Source organism: Scylla paramamosain, chromosome 7, assembly GCF_035594125.1.
Source record: "Scylla paramamosain isolate STU-SP2022 chromosome 7, ASM3559412v1, whole genome shotgun sequence".
Classification (NCBI taxonomy): domain Eukaryota; kingdom Metazoa; phylum Arthropoda; class Malacostraca; order Decapoda; family Portunidae; genus Scylla; species Scylla paramamosain.
In genome coordinates this window covers 18230686-18246476 of record NC_087157.1, presented here as the reverse complement: position 1 = coordinate 18246476, position 15791 = coordinate 18230686, and the positions used below count along the sequence as shown (strand labels likewise).

The following is a 15791-nucleotide window of genomic DNA, read 5'->3' as shown; positions in this document are numbered from 1 at the left end:
TCTCTCTCTCTCTCTCTCTCTCTCTAAGTAGGCATCACCCATTTTTAGCACTTAATTTCTTTTTTTTTTTTTCCTTTCAATCTGCTACACATTTTCTCACTTTAGTGCTTTATTCCCTCATATTTTCCTTGTTCATTACCGCAGTTTTTTTTTCCAAGTTAAAGCATGCTATTTTCTTTCCTCACCTTCCTTTAAGTATGATGTCATTCTCCGAGTAACTTCAGGCACCTACTAATATTAGATTACATTCTCTTCCTGATGTCACTTGTTCACTCCGGCTTATGTCTTTCAATGTTTTCTTTTTTTCACTTCTTTCTGTTATTTTCTGGCTTTTTTTTCTTTTTTGTGTGGTGCTATGACTGTCAATGTGTGTGTGTGTGTGTGTGTGTGTGTGTGTGTGTGTGTGTGTGTGTGTGTGTGTGTGTGTGTGTGTGTGTGTGTGTGTGTGTGTGTGTGTGTGCGTGTGTGTGTCAGCATGTATATACATTTACTTATCTATACGTTTGAAGCTTTTTTTTCATTCAACAAACTGCCAGCAACACACTCAGTCCCTCTGCTTCCCTGAGCAGTAAAGGGCGGACGTTGTCATCTCCCGGCGTTACTCCTTCGAGACGCACAGGACAATATGTAAGTTCGTGTAGCGTCTTCATATTGACCGAAGAGATGAAGAATGTATGTCAGTACGTATATCAGTATATCTTTGACCTTCTGTCTGTCTTGTGTGGGTGGGTGCGTGATTGGTTGGGAGTCTCTGTCCCCAGCTTATGTGCAATTTTGTGTATTGTAATGTAACTGTTTGTCGGTCCGTTTGTCTATTATTTCACACACAAACACACACACACACACACACACACACACACACACACACACACACACACACACACACACACACACACACAATATCTCAACATTTGCTTTTTCCAAATGTCGCAAGAAAGAAAAAAGAAAGAGGAAGAATAATGTGCACGATATATACGCATGTGTATTGTGTTGCAAGACATCCAATCTCTCTCTCTCTCTCTCTCTCTCTCTCTCTCTCTCTCTCTCTCTCTCTCTCTCTCTCTCTCTCTCTCTCTCTCTCTCTCTCTCTCTCTCTCTCCATGGTTTCAACACAATTCCGGTGATCCACACAACAATATACAAAATTCATAACATTTATGCATTTTTCATTTCTAGTAAGGTAATTCATAGAGTAGCAGGAGAATTGTGTGTATTTTTGGCGACAGGAAAGTGTGTGTGTGTGTGTGTGTGTGTGTGTGTGTGTGTGTGTGTGTGTGTGTGTGTGTGTGTGTGTGTGTGTGTGTGTGTGTGTGTGTGTGTGTGTGTGTGTGTGTGTGTGTGTCTATGTGTGTGTGGGCGCCTCTGTCTGCAATGTGATTCACAGATAGGAGGAATCATTTTTTATATGTGTCTTTTTTGTTTTATAATGTTTTGCTTTCCTTTGTTTCTCTAGGTTTATACGTAAAATCTCTCTTTTTTTATCCATTGCCCGTATGTAAGTTACCAAACATGAACATACAAATATTTTCGTTATCCGAAATTCAGTCTGTCTGCCTCAAAGTTTCTGATATTTGTCTATTTGTAATGATTCTATATATGAATGTTTGTTTACTATTTCATTTGGCATATGCACCCATCAGTCAGTGTGTCTCTGTGTCTTTGTCTGTCCTGCTTTCTGAATGTCTGATGTGCTGGCTGACTCTCTAATGTCATTTCCTTCTAACATAGTACATACCTTTATTTATCTTAGTTTGTTTACCATGATTTACAGTTGCATTTCTATATGTTCTGTCCATGAATATACAGCTAATTTCTCTCTTTATCTGATTCATCGCTTACACTTCCACTTTCTTCTTATTTCTTTATGTATATTGCTCTTCAACCATCCTGTGTTTCTTCACTTACCTACCCATTCGTCGATGTTTTATCTGTATATCTCTCCCTATCTAATACTTCCACCTTCTTATCAATCAACTGGGATTTATCAACATATTTTCCCACCTATGTACTATTATCCCTGTCTATCTGTCTGTCTGTTTATTTATCTAATCTATTTTCTACTTACTGAACTGTCTATCTACCCATCTATATATATTTATATCTACTTATATACCTATTCATTTATTCATGTATCTGTCAATCTATCTATCCATCCATCTGTCCATCTATATATCAATCTATTTATCAGCCAGTCGATCTATTTAACCATTTACCCATCCAGCCATCTATCTGTAAATCTACCTGTTCAACCAGATACCTATTCATTAATCAATTCGTCAGACCAATAACACATTTCTCTATCTGCGCCTGAACATACTCACCGACCCATCTCCCCGCTCACCGCCACTGTACCGAGATAATGCACCCTCAATACACTCCTATACTCGGCGGCGGCTAGGCAACGCTATTTCGACATGTTCCACTAAGCATCCCTGCTTATAAGGGGAGACAAGGCCCTGCTAATGCTACGGGACTGGAGGAGGAGGGGGAGGAAGAGGAGGGGCATCTGTTGCAAGCATTATGTCGGCGAAAGGAAGGATGGAACGTAAGGGAGAGAGGATGAAGGATGGTGGAGCAAGGGAAGAGAAGAGAGGAATTCTTGAAAATGGGAGAAGTTGAGAGTGAAGTGTGGTGGTAGTGGGTGGTAGTAGTAGTAGTAGTAGTAGTAGTAGTAGTAGTAGTAGTAGTAGTAGTACTGGTGGTGGTTGTGGTGGTATAGTTCGAAATTTTTCTGTTCCTCCTTCTTAGGGTGAATTGTAGATTTTTTTCACTCTACTAAAAATTGATTATTTTTTTTTGTCTTTTGCACAAAATAGAAAAAAAATCAACATTTCCGAAAAGACGGTATTCAAAAGGAAGTAAGCTTCTTCACTTGTCCTATTCATTATGACGTAACATTCTGAGGTAATTTGTGCGTCCAAAGGCACAGACAAAGGGGTGTTTGAAGTGGATGTTTTTATTAATGCTGTTATTACCCTCCTCCTCCTCCTCCTCCTCCTTTTTTTGCATAGGAATAATAATAGAATCTCACTTCATCCTTTCCAATCAAAACGCAGCCAGTTTTTTCCCACACAGCGCGATGGTTTTCCCACGCCAGCACAAGCACGAGGGCGTGTCGTTTTGGCAGTCATACACTGCTTTAGCTTACTTTACTAAAGGGTAGTTAATCTAAATTAATTCCAAAGCGATATGTAAAGACCTGAGGGAGTGTTTGTTTTGGTTATCCTATGTAATCACATGTTGTAATCCTCATTTTCTTCGTCCGCATTATCCTGTTATTGATCAACTTTGTGATTTTAAGTACTAGAGGTCAAAGTTGCAGGCGATAACCTGTGAATCCAGCCCTAAAGGGAAAGGTACACAAACACAGTGACCGAAGCTGTGGCCTGATTGACTGCCGCCTCCCTGGAAAGCACAACGCAACGATTCTGCACCACCCCTCAACAACCAAACTGTGCCTTCACCTGCGCTACGCACACACCACATCACACTCTCCCTCACAAACAAAAGTAGACAGACCACAACTCTTTCCCTCACTATTCTCTCAAGTTCTATGTGGTTTTTCTATACCACGTGGTATCAATTCCTGTATCTTGTCAGCTTCTGCTGGAGAGATTGGTGGGGAGGAACCTTCTGTACTATCCTGTATCTCCCAATAATAGTTAATGTAGAATAATTATCCAAACAGCCTCGTCAGTAACTCAAGGTTTGGTCTTCCGTTGCATTCCTTTGTATTCCTTTGTGTTCTTTCCTCCTCCTCCTCCTCCTCCTCCTCCTCCTGCCCGCTGCTGGATGTGATGGCTCATGAATAACATGTGAATATGTTCTTAAACCACTCAGTGAAATCATAATTCGAGCTGAGAGAGAGAGAGAGAGAGAGAGAGAGAGAGAGAGAGAGAGAGAGAGAGAGAGAGAGAGAGAGAGAGAGAGAGAGAGAGAGAGAGAGAGAGAGAGAGAGAGAGAGAGAGAGAGAGAGAGAGAGAGAGAGAGAGAGAGATTCATGGCAAAAAGTAAATTCTTTCATACAAATGCACCACATTAAGCGCCTCCAGCGTAAGACTGTATAATTATCAGGCAGGAAGCGCGGCAGTAAACACGTCAAGTCTATGGAGAAGGCAGGGCGTGTTTCACTTGCTGGTCTTGCCTCTCACTTTTTTAATATACGTTTTCTTTTTTTGCTTTTCTCTTTTTTTCCTTGCATGGATTGACAAGGTGTGGAATAATAGTAAGAAAATACAAATTATACAAAAACTGAATTGGTGTCACTCCAGATAATAATCCTGCTCTTTACTACAGCAACAACGACAACAACAACAAAAACAACAACAACAACAACTAATACTTCTACTACTACTACTACTGCTAGTAGTATTAGTAGTAGTAGTAGTAGTAGTAGTAGTAGTAGTAGTAGTAGTAGTAGTAGTACTACTACTACTACTACTACTACTATGTATCTGCTAACAAATTAAAGGTAAATGTTACAAAAACAAATTATATATTATTTCAAAATCGATCTGTGGAACATAGAATGAGGACAGTTTATATGGAAGGATGTGAATTGAAAAGGGTTTCATGTACAAAATTTTTAGGGGTTTTAATTGATGAGAATTTAAACTGGAAAAACCATATACAATCACTCTGTTTGAAATTGTCAAAAATTTGTGGGGTATTGTACAAAATTCGTCGTAACCTAACAATTGATGCCTTGAAAAATGTATATTACTCACTATGTTATCCTCATTTTATATATTGTTTATCATTATGGGGTTGTACATGGCCTTCAGTTGTAAAAGAAATTATTGTAATGCAGAAAAAGATTTTAAGAACCATTACATTCAAAAGAAAACATGATTCCACACAGTTTTTGTTCACTGAATTGAAATTACTGAAATTTGATTACCTATTGCAATACTTTTGTCTTTTATCTGTTTATAATGACTTAAATGAAATTAGGAGTACCAGGAAATTGTTTAGATATATTCATCATAGCCAAGGAACTAGAGGAAATAATATCAACTTGATTTGTCCACAACATAGAACAACATTGTATAAATTTTCAATACATTGCTTTGGACCTACGTGTTGGAACGCTTTACCTGATGATTTGAAGACTATAACTAATTTCAATATATTCAAAAGTAAACTTAAAAAACATTTTCATAAATTGCAAAGTCTATCAATTAATGCACAATAATGTCAAATGCAGTTCTTTTTTTTTTTTTTATGGAATGGTGTGATTATTAATGTCATGATTGTCTGTAGGATGTAAGTTTTTGTCTTAAATTGTTTGTAATATAATTATTAATCTTAATTTATTACCTATTGCCGTCATGGAAACATGTATTACTGTAATTAATCTATGTCATGTCTGCTTAAGAGCTTAGCTCAGCAGACTAATGCCTCAACAATACCTGTACATAACTGTTCATTGTATATACTGGTGATATGGCAATAAACTAAACTAAACTAAACTAAACTATTACTACAAGTAGTAGTAGTAGTAGTAGTAGTAGTAGTAGTAGTAGTAGTAGTAGTAGTAGTAGTAGTAGTAGTAATAGTAGTAGTACTACTACTACTACTACTACTACTACTACTACTATTGCTACTACTACTGTTATTAACATTCACCTATTAAGACTCAGGAAAGATTTGTCTTTCTCCAACCCTCTGTGCTTCTTAAAAACATGGAGCTGCATTTGGAAATAAAAATTCAAATACCTGAACACAAAAATCATTTAGATGCAAAAGATATTGGACGGTTCAACTTGAGTAAACTGGAGTAAACAATGCAATACATGTTTAATTTAGAGTCAGTATAAAATGGTATTCTTACATTTCCATATAGCCATTATTTATACTCACGCTTATCTTCTTGGCGAATGGCAAACAGAGGAAGAAAAAAAAATCTTTTCAGTTGCCGCTTCCACACATACAGACAAAAAAAAAAAAAAAAAAAAAGATAAAAAATTAAAAGTCAATAAAAACACTGAATATGTTTCTGGAAGTGCCACAATACTCTTAAAACAACTAGTCACAGGAAGGGGAAAAAACAGAAACAGGCAGAGAATTCCAGAGTTTACCAATGAAAGGGATGAAAGAATGAAAATATTGCTTGACTCCTGGACTATTGAAAGGGAACTTAAAGACTTCTATCACGTCCCCTCTTAACCTACGTCTCTCTAAAGAATGTAAATTTAATGACTTCAATCTCGCCTCGTAAGGAATACTCCTCATCCCCTGTATCCTTTCTGTCATTCTCCTCTGTACTGATTCTAATACACCTATATCTTTCCTGTAATGTGGAGACCAGAATTGCACAACGTAGTCTAGATGAGGTCTGACCAGCGCCAAGAATATCATTAATATTACTTCCAGCCTTCTACTTTTAACACTCCTAAAAATTAATCCTAGTACCCTATTTATCCTGTTTCTAGCCTCTATGCATTGTTTTCCTAGACGGAGTTCACAGCTAACTATAACTCCTAAATCTTTCTCGTACCCTGTAACTACCAGAGATTGTTCGTTTAATGTGTACCTACTGTGTGGGTTTCCTCTACCTACGCTAAGTACTTTACATTTATTGATATTAAATTGCATTTGCCATATGTCCGTCCATTCATTCATCCTAAATCTGCCTGCAAGGCGAAGGCACCCGTTTCTGATCTAATTAATCTATCTTTGTGTCATCCGCAAATTTACAAACATCACTACTAATTCCACTAACCAAGGCATTGATATATATTAGAAATAACAATGTCCCTAATACTGATCCCTATGGCACCCCACTGATTACAAGATATCACTCGGATTTCGAGCCGTTTATTACAATTCTTTCTCGCCTGTCGCTAAGCCATGACCCTATCCAGCCTAACACCTTCCCATCTATCCCGTGTGCCCTAACCTTTCTCAGGAGCCTTTCATGGGGTACCTTGTCAAATGCTTTACTAAAGTCCAGATACAAGATATCATAACTATCACCATTATCTACTGCCTCGTACACTTTACTGCAAAAACTTAACAAGTTTGTCATGCAAGACTTCCCCTTCGTGAAGCCATGCTGTGATTGATTTATCAAGTTATGTTTGTCTAAATGTTCCCTAATGTTCCTCGCTCTTATTAACTCTAATATTTTACCTATAACTGAATTTAAGCTGACAGATCTATAGTTAGACGCTAAAGTTTTATCTCCTTTCTTAAAGATGGGTACTACATTAGCCTGCTTCCACATTACTGGTACCTCACCTGACTCAAGTGATTTCCTAAAGACAGAGACTAACAGCTCACTAATAACCTCTTTGCATTCCTTAAGTACTCTGAGATATATTTCATCTGGTCCTGGTGTCTTGAACTTTTTTTAGCCTATCTATCTCCTGTTCCACTATCTCTCTACTTATGGAAATATCTGTCAGCTTCTCATTCTCATCTGCTCTAAACATCTGTTCACTATCTGGCATATCCTGCATGTTTTCCTGGGTGAAGACAGATGAAAAATACTCATTCAGAATTTTACTAATCTCCTTCCCAGAACTAACCAGTTCCCCATCTGCTGCCTTTAATGGACCTATAGTATCCTTATTCTTCGTCCTCTATTCCTGATAAAATCCCTTGGGGTCCGTCTTCACATGGCTGGCTTCACTTAATTCATAATTGCCCTTAGCTTTCCTCGTTAATTTCATGACTGTTCTAACTAATTCATTATATTGTGACCTTAAAACTTCTTCACCTGTCCTTAATGTCCTATATATACTTCTCTTCCACCCTATATAATGTTTTAATCTAGCAGTCATCCATTTAATGGATGATGAATTTAATTTTTCTGTGATCTTATTGCCCTATACGGGATATATGCTAACTGACCTGTATGAACTTTATCTACGAAATATTTATACAATTAATCTACATTTACTTCACGTAATTCCCTCATCTCATGTCATTCACTATAAAGGAATTGAATATAAGTTGAAATAAAGTAAATGATCCTAATTGTAATTGCAAACTCGTGAAACGCGTTGCTATACAACATTTATGTATCACAAAGTTATCAACTACTATTACCTATATATATATATATATATATATATATATATATATATATATATATATATATATATATATATATATATATATATATATATATATATACATATATATATATATATATATATATATATATATATATATATATATATATATATATATATATATATATATATATATACATATATATATATATATATATATATATATATATATATATATATATATATATATATATATATATATATATATATATATATATATATATACTCGTATATATATACTCGTATATATATATATATATATATATATATATATATATATATATATATATATATATATATATATATATATATATATATATATATATAGTCTTTTTACTCTGACAGGCGATGCTACTGTTACGACGACGACGATGAGAACGAGGACGACGACGATTAGAGGCACAGCACGAACGATGGCAAAAACAGCAGTGGTGACTTTTGTAAAGTTTAGCACCAGCAGCAGCAACAACAGCAGCAGCAGCAACAGCAGCAGTAGCCGCAGCAGCACCAGCAGCAGCACCAGCAGCAGCACCAGCAGTAGCACCGGCAGCAGCAACAGCAGCAGCAGCAGCAGTAACAGCAGCAGCAACAACAACATTAGCAACAGCAACAACGGCAGCGGCAGCGGCAGTAGCAGCAGCAGCAGCAGCAGCAGCAGCAGCAGCAGTAGTAGTAGTAGTAGTAGTAGTAGTAGTAGTAGTAGTAGTAGTAGTAGTAGTAGCAGCAGCAGCAGCAGCAGAAGCAGTTGTTCTGGTAGTTATTGTTGAAGGAAGTAAAAGCAGCAATACCAACAAGAGCAGCAAGATCAGCGAGGGCAACAGCAGCAGCAGCACCAGCTTCAGCAGCACCAGCAGCAGCAGCAGCAGCAACAGCAGCATATTAAGTGTAATAATCTCCAACAGATAAAACACGCGGTGAGAAGCAACACGAGGCATCCTGGACAAACACCTGTCCACCTCGGCCCTGCAGGAGCACCTCACCGGCCAGTGTTCTTTCAGTGTTAATTCACATCTCAGTCCTTTATGTATTGTTGTGCCGGCGAGGCAAGACGCCTTGAGGAGCGCCACGCGCCAGACATTCCTTCCCGGGCTGGTTTTCAACCTACGTCTGTCTTCACTTGTTAAATATAAATGTGTAGCAAGAAATACGAGTACAATTACCGTCTTTCCTTCGGTATTTAAAACTATTAATGTCTTTATACATTTGGCATCCTTTAATCCATGCTTCCATTTTTGGCATTATTTTGGTTTCCTGCTGTAGTTTGTACGTTCATTATAAGAGTGAAATATACTCTCAAGTGTAAAAAATTGCGATATCTCTAAACACAGCCCATCACAGGTCAAACTTAGCCTGGTGCCACAGAAAGTTTGATAAAACTAGCAAATAATAATTTTTCTTTACTATTCAATGTTTTCTGGAAACAAAGGCAATTCCTGGAGTATGAGGAATCCCTGTTCTCTTTCTTCGTCCCGGTGGAGGAAACACAAAGACGCTCACTCTCATTCTAGATTTACACCTTCACCACCACCACCACCACCATAAATAAAATAAAAAAATACACATAAATCTCTTGAACACGTGATGCCAGACCTTTAGAAGATTAGATATATTTCTGGATAGTTGGGATGAGTGGACACAGGTTTCCAAGTCTTATACAAGAACTGCCGCCTTTGGACGGAGTAATAAGACAGTCTTCTGCGGAAGAAAAAAGGAGGAGAAATAGGAGGAAGAATACAGCAACATTCTCGCATGCATAGTTGAAGTGTGGATGTCTGAAGCAGCAGCCTTGCCTGGCACTTTCACAATCAGTCCCCTGTTAGCGTACTTTCCTTTCATGAACCCCTGGAACTTTTTTCCCTCTCATCTCAAGGCGTCGCTAAACACAACCCATCACAGGTCGAACTTAGCCTGGTGCCACAGAAAGTTTGACCAGTCGTAGTTTACATATATATGTTTCTTCCTCTGATGGCGGTGACGCTGCTGTTTCTTCCTCCGATAACAGTGGTGGTAATTCTTTTTCTTTGCCTCTTTTTCTTGTTTTCTTCCTCTGATGGCGGTAATGCTGCTGCTGCTGCTTCTTCTTCCTCTGATGGCGTTGCTTTCTGTTCTTGTTCTTCTAAGACAGTTTGGTGGTCTGAATTGGTTGGTGATAGGGTATTTAGAGTGGGGATAGTAGGAGTACTGCACACTCACCTCCCTTGCTCCCCAGTCAAAATTCAAGTCAGGTTGGTGGAAGACTGGGAAGGGTAGGGAGGTGCTGCACACTCACCTCCCATGCTCCCCAGGTTACATTTGTAACATCAGTCAGGTTGGTTGTTTTTGGAGTTGCCGGGATCAGTCAGTCAGGCCCCGTCAGTCAAGGGTAGTGCTAGGCACTCACCTTGCCAAGATCAGAGGGGTGGTGATGGTGGTGTGTACATTTGGAGTTGGTAGGATGAGTCACATTGGTGGTCAAAGTCAAACTGGGAGACTGGGAAGTGTAGGGAGGTGCTGCACACTCACCTCCCGTGCTTCCCAGGGGCGGTCAGGATGGTGGGTCTTTGGAGTTGCCAGGATGAGTCACGGGAAGTGCTACGCACTCACCTTGCCAGGATCAGTTGCCAGGGTGGGGAGTACTGGTGGTGGTCGGTACAATTAGAGTTGCTAGGATGAGTCAGATTGGGGATCAAAGTCAAACTAGAAGGCTGGGAAGGGTAGGGAGGTGCTGCACACTCACCTCCCGTGCTTCCCAGGTGGGGTGGTGGTCTTTGGAGTTGTCAGGGTCAGTCAGGTTGGTATTGTTTTATTTTTATTATTTATTGTAGATTGCCAGACTCAAGTCATTTTATTGAGGGGGAAGTAGGAGTTTTATTGTTTTTACTTTATTTATTTTTGTTTTTATTTATTTTTTATTTTTCATTTATTTTGGGAAGGGTAGGGAAGGGTAGGGAGGTGCTGCACACTCACCTCCCATGCTCCCCAGGTTACATTTGTAACATTTGTCAGATTGGTTGTTTTTGGAGTTGCGGGGGTCAGTCAGTCAGGCCCACTCAGTCAAGGGAAGTGCTACGCACTCACCTTGCCAAGATCAGAGGGGTGGTGGTGGTGGTCTGTACATCTGGAGTTGGTAGGATGAGTCACATTGGTGGTCAAAGCCAAACTGGGAGACTGGGAAGGGTAGGGAGGTGCTGCACACTCACCTCCCATGCTCCACAGAGTCAGTCAGTTTGGTGGTCTGTTGCCAGATTACATAGGTTTGATTTGTAGGTCAGTCAGGTTGGTTGTTTTTATGGTTGCCAGGGTCAGTAAGGCAGGTGATAGGGAAGTGCTACGCACTCACCTAGCCAGGACAGGGTAGGATGTAGGGATGTATGGATCAGGGTCAGAGTGGGACACAGAGTAGGAGGTACTGTTGGTCTGTACATTTGGAGTTGTTCTTTGAAGTTGCCAGGATGAGTCAGGTCAAACTGGGAGACTGGGAAGTGTAGGGAGGTGCTGCACACTCACCTCCCATGCTCCCCAGGGCCAGTCAGTTAGGTGATTACATATCTGTAAGTCAGTCAGGTTGGGTGTTTTTGGAGTTGCCAGGGTCAGTCAGTCAGGGTCAGTCCAGGGAAGTGCTACGCACTCACCTTGCCGAGATCAGAAGGGTGGTGGTGGTGGTGGTCTGTACAGTTGGAGTTGCTCTTTGGAGTTGGTAGGATGAGTCAGATTGGTGGTCAAAGTCAAACTGGGAGACTGGGAAGGGTAGGGAGGTGCTGCACACTCACCTCCCGTGCTTCCCAGGTGGGTGGTGGTCTTTGGGGTTGTCAGGGTCAGTCAGTTGGTATTGTTGGGAGTAGTTGGGTATTGTTGGGTCAGTTGGGAGTAGGAGTTTTATTGTTTTTGTTTTATTTACTTATTTTTTTCATTTATCTTTTTTTATTACTTTTATTATTTTTTATACCTATATATATTTTATTCTTTTTGGTCTGGCAGTCCGTAGACTTGGGGAGAGAAGGGAAGTGCTGTGCACTCACCTCCCTTGCTCTCCCGAGGTCCGAGGTGGTAAGGAGGTTTTTACTTATTTTTATTTATTTATTTATTTATCTTTATTTATTTTATTTTATTTATTTATTTTTTTTTTTGCGTGGTAGGTTAGGAGACAAGGGAAGTGCTATGCACTCAACTTAATTCTTTATTTTTTCTTTTCTATCTTTTGCCGGAGATAAGGGAAGTGCTATGCACTCACCTTAATTCTTTATCTATTTTTTTTTTTCTATCTTTTGCCTGGTAGGTTGGAAGAGAAGGGAAGTGCTATGCACTCACCTTTATATTTTTTATTCTGTTAGGTTAAGAGAAGTGCTATGCACTTACCTTTATTTATTTTATTTTCATTTTTTTTTTGTTTTTTATTTTTTTTTGTTTTTATTATTTTTTGCCTGGTAGTCCGTAGACTTGCCAGGGTTAGGTAGGGGAGAGAAGGGAAGCGCTGTGCACTCACCTCCCTTGCTCTCCCGGGGGCCGGTAAGGCGGTGCCTTCCTCCCCTGGGGAGGGGTAGGGAGGTGCTGCGCACTCACCTCCCCTCCTCCCCGTGGGCAGTTCCATCACACATGGTGATGGAGGGATGCTCTTTCAAGGTTTTTGTGAGTTCCGAGAGGGGGGTTCGAACCTACGCGCCCCTCACTTCCCTCACGCCAAACTCAAAGTGCATCACTCTACCCACTGGGCCACGAGGGCCCTTTTTCTTTTTTATAAAGTTGGTCTATTTCCCCATCTTCCCCATCTTTTTTTGTAAAGTTGCTCTATTTAACCACCTTATGTTCACGCCAGTATGTATTAAATAATTACGATGTGAATTATTTTCATGACGTTATTTATTTATTGTATTTTGTATGGGATATGACACTGGGTTCCCAAGACTGTCACTACGCCATGAAACCCCAACGGTAAACAAGATATATTTGAACACATCATTTCCCTTCCTGTGTTCATGCAGCACCAAAAGTTCAATAAGAAAAACTGCTGCTCATTCTAATGTGAACGTTCATCCCACAGTGATAATTAGATAACTGTTGACTTGTGGGAGTATGTCGTGGAGTACAAATAGCAGTAGGTAAGATCAGAGAACTTTACAGAGGCAGGAATTCCTTGGTTATGGAGCAGCCTTCTGGAACCCTCCCCTGTGCTGCACCACCACCACCACCACCACCACCACCGACAACAACAACAATAACAACACACCATTACACCTGTCCATCCTGCAGCACATGCAAAAAAAACATGCAGTAAAAAAACCCAAAGTTGATATTATTTCACTTTAGAATTTACCATATATTACACGATGTGTACTGAGCACTGGGCTATAGCGGACTACTGGAGTGGCGATCTGTGTATACAAGTGCCGCGTACTTCGTCAGTCCTTCGCCTGGGCCAAAAAACGGAAACGAATTCAAAGAATTCAATTCCAGTGTGAGAATACCGACAGTGGAAGAGAGTTACTTGTAACGGTAATTGCTAGGCAACTAGGCCTAAGGCCATACAGCTCCCGACGCCTCATCTGAAACCTGACCCCAATCCAATGTACACTAACTGAGATTGGTGGGTTCAGGAGTGAATGCAAAAATACTAACAACACATTATGAAAACGTTCTTGGCACAAAGAAGTGGCCGTGTTCATGACGTGTACCATATACCTACGTCCCTACTTCATAACCATGGGGAAGGACTTTCGCTCTGCAGGCATTATGTTATTGTAGCAGCAATGTCATAACAAGCTAATCGTTATTATTCCACACACTTGACCTTTGCTGAATATCATTTAAGTATTTTTTTCCACATATAAAATTAATCAATGAGTGCACGCGGGCCACACTAAATCAACTGGCGCGCGGGCCTACAGTTCAATGACACTGCTCTAGACATTTTTCTTTCCCACTCGACATAAATATAAACAACCAGAACGATCGCTTTTGGGGGATGGAAAACGAGTTTACCAATGACTCATTATAACAAAATATACGGTACTACCATAGACAGCACCCTATCAACGTACTCCTGGCTTGTTCATGAACACAGGTAGCTGTTGATAGGAAGCCTTAAATTACATCAGCCGCTTGAAAAAAAAAAAAAAAAAAAAAAAAAAAAAAAAAAAAAAAACGCCAGAGTTCAGCCGTGGACTCGCGCGTCATCAGCATCATCACCCAGTTGATTTGTCCAATTTTCCCTTATTGTTATTCAATAGCAATAAGAGAAAATGGGAAAAGCTGCAAGGATAACCATGGTAACAGAAGGAAAATAAAGGAAAACATACGTGCACTCGACAACTTGAAAAAAAAAGTTTTGTCTTAGGTGGCGGTGAACAAACTTACCATATTAAATAAAGTTGTTATGGCCAAATAGAGCATATATAAGCAACATATTAAAAAAATAAATAAATAATAATAATAATAATGTAATTCATGGCAAACTAGATATCCTTAGACCAAATGCAAGAAAAAGCCAAAAATTGTGTTTTGGCCTAAAAAAGGCGAATCTGGCAGTCCTGATCTCCGACAACGTGACGTCATGCGCGGAAAATTGAAAAAAAAAAAAGTGTAACAAAAGTGGGCTTGCTGGGTTCTCTATACTGTGCGTGGCGCTTTCAAGGGAGGCATCAGTCAATCAGGCTCCGGCTACCATGCGACTCCTATAAGAGTGCACTTCTCGTAAAGGAGCGCCGCACTCCTGCAGCAGTGACCCCTGGTACCTCAAATCCCTATGACAGTCACTGATTGGGTCCTTGAGTTTTCAATGCCCCTCACAGCTAATTGTTCATCATGTGATGAGAGAAGGAGGAGGAGGAGGAGGAGGAGGAGGAGGAGGAGGAGGAGGAGGAGGAGGAGGAGGAGGAGGAGGAGGAGGAGGAGGAGGAGGAGGAGGAGGAGGAGGAAGAGGAGGAGGAGGAGGAGAATAAAAACAAAGCCTAAAGAGCAAAAGTTCCTGAGGTCTTTACTGGGCTGTTTGGGTAACTACTCTACTCTAACTAGTGGAAGAGACAAACAGGATAGCACAGAAAGAGGAACCAAACGAATACAAAAGAAGTCCAAACAGTAACAGACCAAGAGGTCCTTGTAAGTCTGTTTGGGTAACTATTCTACTCTATTAGGGGTAGAGAAAGGATAGCACAGAAGAAGGGTCCTTCCATCCCCCACCCCCTATCCCTTCAGGCAAGGGTCACATGAAAAATGGTACCATGTTGTACAGAAAAAACAACATGGAGTGTGAGAGGAAACTAAAGAAAGACAGGAGGACTACTTCGACCATATACAATCTACATGCCAGCACGGACAGTATGGAGTGAACGTGTTCGTTATTCAGACACGAACAATGACAACCGGGAATTAGTGTCTACATACTTGTCAAGACAGGTTTTCAATGAGTGAACAGTACCTGAGTTAACGACGCTTGATGGAACACAATTCAACATATTTATGACACGATTGAAGTAAAATGTTTGGCTTCATTTGTTTGAAATCGCTTACCTATTATTTACTATTGTTTCTTGTAATATTAGACATGTTGAATCTTAGGAAGAATTCCGGTCTGATATTTGTGAAAGCCTTAAAAGTTTAGTAAAGCAATATCAGATCCCCTCTTAGCCTGCGTTTGGAGAGGGAGAATAGATCTCGTTCTTTAAGGCGTTCCTTGTAGGGTTTATTGCGAAGCCTTCGAGTAATTTTCGTTACTCTATTTCGTATTGTTTTTTTTTT

General features: G+C 39.9%; 1 long non-coding RNA gene across 1 annotated transcript in view; it reads right to left on the bottom strand.

Annotated features, from left to right (window-relative positions):
• LOC135102163 (uncharacterized) overlaps positions 1–12398 on the bottom strand; it is a 67149-nt gene extending 54751 nt beyond the window's left edge. Inside the window, exon 1 of the long non-coding RNA XR_010269559.1 lies at positions 11693–12398. This is a non-coding gene — a long non-coding RNA (uncharacterized LOC135102163). The remainder of the gene's footprint in view (positions 1–11692) is intronic.
• Between the last annotated feature and the right edge of the window lie 3393 nt (positions 12399–15791).